Consider the following 7,046-nt stretch of genomic DNA (forward strand, 5'->3'; position numbering starts at 1 on the left):
TCGGCGGAAGGTGCACGTGCCCGTCGACCTGGGACCGGACCGCAGCGACGCACGGATGCACGCCAAGCCCGTAGGATCCTACGCAGTGCCGTAGGGGACTGCACGCCACTTCCCAGCAAATTAGGGACACTGTTGCTCCTGGGGTATCGGCGAGGACCATTCGCAACTGTCTCCATGAAGCTGGGCTACGGTCCCGCACACCGTTAGGCCGTCTTCCGCTCACGCCCCAACATCGTGCAGCCCACCTCGAGTGGTGTCGCGACAGGTGTGAATGGAGGGACGAATGGAGACGTGTCGTCTTCAGCGATGAGAGTCGCTTCTGCCTTGGTGCCAATGATGGTCGTATGCGTGTTTGGCGCCGTGCAGGTGAGCGCCACAATCAGGACTGCATACGACCGAGGCACACAGGGCCAACACCCGGCATCATGGTGTGGGGAGCGATCTCCTACACTGGCCGTACACCACTGGTGATCGTCGAGGGGACACTGAATAGTGCACGGTACATCCAAACCGTCATCGAACCCATCGTTCTACCATTCCTAGACCGGCAAGGGAACTTGCTGTTCCAACAGGACAATGCACGTCCGCATGTATCCCGTGCCACCCAACGTGCTCTAGAAGGTGTAAGTCAACTACCCTGGCCAGCAAGATCTCCGGATCTGTCCCCCATTGAGCTTGTTTGGGACTGGATGAAGCGTCGTCTCACGCGGTCTGCACGTCCAGCACGAACGCTGGTCCAATTGAGGCGCCAGGTGGAAATGGCATGGCAAGCCGTTCCACAGGACTACATCCAGCATCTCTACGATCATCTCCATGGGAGAATAGCAGCCTGCATTGCTGCGAAAGGTGGATATACACTGTACTAGTGCCGACATTGTGCATGCTCTGTTGCCTGTGTCTATGTGCCTGTGGTTCTGTCGGTGTGATCATGTGATGTATCTGACCCCAGGAATGTGTCAATAAAGTTTCCCCTTCCTGGGACAATGAATTCACGGTGTTCTTATTTCAATTTCCAGGAGTGTAGTTAGTACAAATAGACAAATACAATGCAACATCAGTAACACATTGGACCACCTTTGGCTGCAATATGTGTTGCTACATGGTCTGGCATCGAGCTGATTAGACATCTGATGTTCTGAGGCAGATTGATCCAAAAATCTTGAACAGCCACCTCCAAATAATGTACAGAGTGACAACGGCATCTACCATTTCAGCTAGTCCCACATATGCTGTATAAGGGACAAGTCCGCAGAGCAGGCCAGTCATGGAAAGGTTTGAACATGATGTACGAAGTCATGAGCAACTCACAGTGTATGAGGATGAAAATTATGTTGCAGGAAAAGTGCCCCTGGTAGACTACGTAATAAAGGTCCAACATCAGGCTGAAGAATGTCAAGTCAGCATAACACCAACCCATTAAGGTTCCACATATCACAATTTTAGGGGATCATACCATTACACCAGCTATGTGGGTGGTGCAGCATGTGACGGTGTGGGTGGAATTGTACTATTCACCACATCTGTATGCAGTTATATATCCCCAAAACAAATTGGAATTCATCACTATACACTACGTTTTGCCTATCTGTGGCAGTCCACATTGTTCTGGCTCAGCATCACTGAAGATTGAGTCGATGATGTCTCAGTGTTAACAGCAGCACATGACAAGGGTGCCTGGATATCATTTGTGGAACATCTGGCACCTTTACATCTGCTTTTATCATGAAGTGAGTCACTGTAGTATCCACGGTTGCTTGCCCCACAATTCTTCAACCCTCTCATCGTCATCTTTCGGGTTGCTCCAGACCCAGTATGTTGTGTGTGCCATCTCGTGGCCACTGCTCCCATCATCATCATCATCATCATCATCATCATCATCATCATCATCTGTCGGAACTCTACTTAATGATTGTCGACCTGACATATTGACCAACCTGCAGTTTTCATGCCAATGATTAGGTCCCTCTCAAACCGGCTGTACTGTGAGAAATGTAATTAACATGTCTACCCGGCATTCTGGGCCTACTAATGTCATCTCCGAGTTAGCGATGAGATTGTAACATGTATTACTTTTCCACTATGTGCCATTTAAATAGGGCCCCCTGCCTAATTGCAGTGTCAATGTGGCCATTTTTACCATTCTTCTCTGGGTGAGCTATTTTCAGTGTTCCGCAGTTTATATTTCACAGCCAGCCATCACTTGCATAATGTGGGAGTACTGCCACTCCACATTAATAAACTTTTTTTAAAAAGAATTTTGCCCTTATAAGCTATCTTTTGCCTGTGTAACTACCACAACAGTGTCTGCACATAAATTACTACTTCACCGCTATGATGGAAAACAGGATTGTTTTGTTTTGTTTCCATGTTTATAGCATCCAAAAGTATCTTAATTTCACAGTAGTGCTCCATGTTTTCTTGATTTGTCTGAACTGATGCCGTCATGTTACTAAATGTGTGTTCTGATGTGGACTTTGTGTCGTAATAGTGAAAGAAACATGTTTTAGTCCAATGAGCGCATACTTTTTGCATTTATCAAACACCTTTTTAAATTCAAAGCCAGTAACAGTTTCTAAATTAAACTCTTCTCAGCCTCCAATTTCTACATGCATATGAAACAAACTGCATCCAACAGCGTTACAACCAGTTTATGTTCCTGGCCTTGAGGCCAAGATATTTCCACACACTCCACTAAAACAAAATCCTCTAACAGTTGCCTCTACTCATCACTCAAAACACCACCACTTTGGTGGTACAATGCATGGAAGGAAACTGATTTAACAATTCTGATTCTATAGTATTTTCCTGTCATTTGTTTTTCCAATCCTCTATTAGAGTGGAAAGCAATCTATAATTTAAAATCAAAGTTGTGTTATTTAAAAATGTAATGGAAGATCCTAAGTGGAATACAAATATTAAAAGGAGAAAAGTAACTATTCACTACACAGATGAGTTGTCGATCAGTTGATACACACCTAAATAAGCATGAGTACACTGCTGAGGTTTCTGACATATCATGCTCTGCACTGCAGCTCAACTGGGAGCAGGGAATTGTTTTGGTGGGAGCTGGTGAGAGGAGGGGTGGATGACAACTGAAAGGGAGATGTATCAAGAGACAGGATAGAAATGTGGCACTAGTGCACATGCCCTGGTGCAAGAAGGGGAGTTTTATTTGGCACACAAGGAATTGGAGGAGTTGAATGGCGTAAGGGGATAGAACAGAGCAAGAGGGAGATTAGAAATTGCTAAATGAAATGGGGGCAGAGATAGACCTAATTTTATGGGCACGGGTCAGTGAAGATAAGGCTAGGAGGGACTGAAGGCTGTGTTGTAAGGGCAATTCCAATCTATTTAATTCAGAGAAGCTGCTGTTCAGGGAAAAGATCCGTGGCGTGTTGTTAAACAGCCACTGAAGTTGAGTATGTTCTGCTCGGCTGCATGCTCCAGCACTAGGTGGTCAACTCTGCTCTTGGCCATCAGTTGGTTGGGGATTAAGGGACTAAACAGCAAGGTCATCAGCCCCTTGATCCAGGAGTAGTTCATCCACAAGACATCCACCAAGTACATGTTCTGAGGATGAAAGTATGTATGAGCAGTAAGACTGAGGCATTGAAGGCAACACTGATGTCAGAGCTGAGAAAGAATTTACAGAGAAGAGTATGTACCAGGCTGGTACGTAAGTCAGAGCAGACAAGGGGTCTCCCAGAGACCATCCAATAGCAAGAAAAGCCGAACTCCACATCCGAATCCAACCAGCCTGATGAAGGGTGTAAAGTTACAGAGCAACGAATGCCTTCCAGTTAGCAGATTCAGAATAGTAAAAGTGAGAAGGCAAAAAAATGGGCGATGGGAGTCATCCCACCCACTCCTGCCCCACTGTAGTCAAGGCTTTAAACTCCCACCATTCAACAAAGACCTCTAAAACAGAAAGTAGGGTGCAAAAACTACCATCCATGTATTGTCTGACAGTATTTGAGACAAAGAATTCTGAAGGCCACACTCAGCACTGAGAGCCTAAAGAAGGGGGCATTCCACCAGGATATAAGCAACTGTTTGTAAGGCACCACAAGTACAATGTTGGGGTGGCTCATTATGTAAAATGAAACTATGAACAATACAGGGGTAACATAGAATGGTGGATTCCTTTCAGGGGGAACAAGGAAGAATGGCATGCAGCAGTAGTCTTCTTGATAGTGTGGAGGTTGTTAGTCGGTGCAGTAGCTAACCACATGTCATTCCATCTCTGAGTGAGCAAAGGTCTTATTTGCCATGCAAATCTGCACTTGGGATCAGCAAAGTAAATGGGGGGAGGGGGGGGGGGGGGGCGGGCAGCGGCAGGTAATCAATCACCCCTCTAGCCAAAAATGGTTGGTCAGTTCATTCCCTCATTCCCTGTGATACCCATATGACTTAGGACACACAAAGACAACTGAGCAAGAAGGTCTTAAATAGTAGAGACCAGCAGGTGAAAAGAGTAACCCACTACATATTAAGACATGGCCACAGGAGACCTGTTTGATAAAGCGGAGGGCTCTGTTAACAGCTCTCAGCTCAGCTGTGAAGACACTAAATATTCCTGGCAACAAATTGCGTTCCTCACTGACACAGACACAGACAAGCATATTGTCTTATCCACTATTTTAGAGCAGACAGTGTAAAAGATGGGAGCACAGAAACTCCTGAAGAACAGAGTATAAGAGACACCAAATGGTCATGGGGGTGACATGCTTTATGAACATAGAAAAATATCTATCCTAATTCATGGCTTGGGCACCAATCAAAGGAGGCATGCAAGAAAACTTGGGGAGCAAATTCCAGGGAGGTGAGGTGGAGAGTCTGACAAAGTGTTGCAAGGCGCAATCCTACTGGTAATACCAAGAGGGCAAGTATCAGGAGGTCGATGCCCCTCGTATGCGATAGGAATGGGATTGTTGGATGATCAGGAAATTGTCGAATGGTGACCGCATAGGAAACAACGAGTTGGTACCATCAGAACTAAAAAGGTAAGGACACAGCTTCAGCAAGGAGAATGTATACAGTGCCAGTCTGGAAGGCACCAACGGCCAAACTCCATGATGATGGGCTGGGTCTAAATTTCAAATCAGAAAGTACCAGTATATATGGGGTGGAGTAGCACAATCCACACTCTTAGAGATATGGGCAAGAAAGCAGACAGTGTTAACCTTCCATGTGAACTAGTCTTAAGTTGGTGAAATGGGCAGCCAAGTCAGTTTCTTATCAAAAAGGAGGCCCAAAAGAAATTGGACTGTGCAACAATTACAAGTGCTGGATATCCAAGTAGGGTTCTGAGTCAGGATGGAATGTGGTATGGTGGCAAAACTATGACCCTTTTTTGCGAAGAAGTGGAAACCATGGGAAAGAGTCCACACAGAGGCCCATCACATGACAGCTTGAAGCTGGCATTCAGCCAGGGCTACTGAGTGGGAACTGCACCAGATGCAAAAGTCACTGAAAGACAGCGAAGGGCTGACATACGACCTGATAGAGGTCACTAGCATTTAATGGCGATGAAGAGCGTGACATTCAGGCAGCACCGTGTGGGATACCATTTTCTTCGACCTGTGGAGAGCTGACTGAAGTGCCAACTCTAACCTGGAGCAACCAACAAATTTGGTCATTCCACACACAACAGGATAATATCTATAGATACCACACAGAGAATAATGTTAATCAATTTGTTTTCTATCAAGCTGATAATAAATTATAAGATAATATATTTTGAATAAAATCAATATGTGCACAATTAAGTTATCTGATGTCTGAAAATGACCATTTGCTGAAGTTTCATTCTATGATGTATATAATGTTAAGGATTTATGCCTTATTGTAACAAGAAACTGGATTTTGCATCACAACTCAATATATTCCCTTACCTGCTCGTAATCATGACCAATGAATGTATGGTCAGGGAAGGGTGAAAAGTCTTTAATCACCCATTTGTCAGTACTGTTGTCCTATTTCTTATACAATATTGAAAACCATACCACAGATTAACGCACACAGTCATAATGCTCCTGCTCATTCTTGTTACACACTTCGACAGCAGTGTTCCAAGTGGACGGAAAGTTATATTTCTGAATACAATGTCAGATGAGTGTGAACAGTATTGTTTACATTGATTTCAAACAGTTTTTGGAAAAGGGAGTATCTGGAGTACCATAAAACTCAGCACTAAATAAAAAATGACACCAATTTGTCTTTATTTAGTTGCCTAAACACCCTGAAGGGTATGAAACAGTATATTACAGAGCAGCTTATTTACGATTCTCTTGTGACTTAATAGTTGTTTACTTAAGAATGTCATTTTCTTCTACAAACAAAAAAAAAGTGGCTAGTAAACAGCAAAAGACACTATCTTTCATCATATATCTACTCAACAACTACACTCCCAACAAATCAGTGAATGTGGAGCATCGGAAACTTGTATGAAATGCAATACTTATTTACATGGCAAATGAGACCCCAACTGTAGCTGAGGGGGGGGGGGGGGCACACACATATTTGAATGATAAACATCAAAAGCAATAGAAGGTTCCCCCCAACAAAAAAGAAACCAATTCCACAATTTTTGCTACATCTGAACCATAAACAGCAAGAACCTTAAACACATTTGCTTCTGAAGCACAAGTTGCTACACTTACAAAAATGTTTGTGTCTTAGAAAGTCGAGTGAAATGTAAGAATGTGCAATTCTTAAGACTCATGTGAAATTGTTGTGTGTCAAGCAAAGTGCCTATCATAATAACAGACAATAGAAATATATGTTGCTCAAGCATGAAATGTGTGTTAATGTTTTCTTGCTTTCAGCAGAGTAAGCTGCAATTATACACACAGTCAATGTATCTTCATGAATAACTTGTAGCTTATTATTTCACCAGCTTTATAATGTGTACAATATATGGAACAGCAGATAAATTCAAACCATCATATGCAACTGCCTCTTACACAGCGTGTCACAATTTTATATTACTGAGTGGGTTACAAATTCCCAACATGCTTGAAAATAACAATGTGTCAAAATTGCAA

The sequence above is a fragment of the Schistocerca nitens genome, chromosome 6, assembly GCF_023898315.1.
Source record: "Schistocerca nitens isolate TAMUIC-IGC-003100 chromosome 6, iqSchNite1.1, whole genome shotgun sequence".
Lineage (NCBI taxonomy): Eukaryota > Metazoa > Arthropoda > Insecta > Orthoptera > Acrididae > Schistocerca > Schistocerca nitens.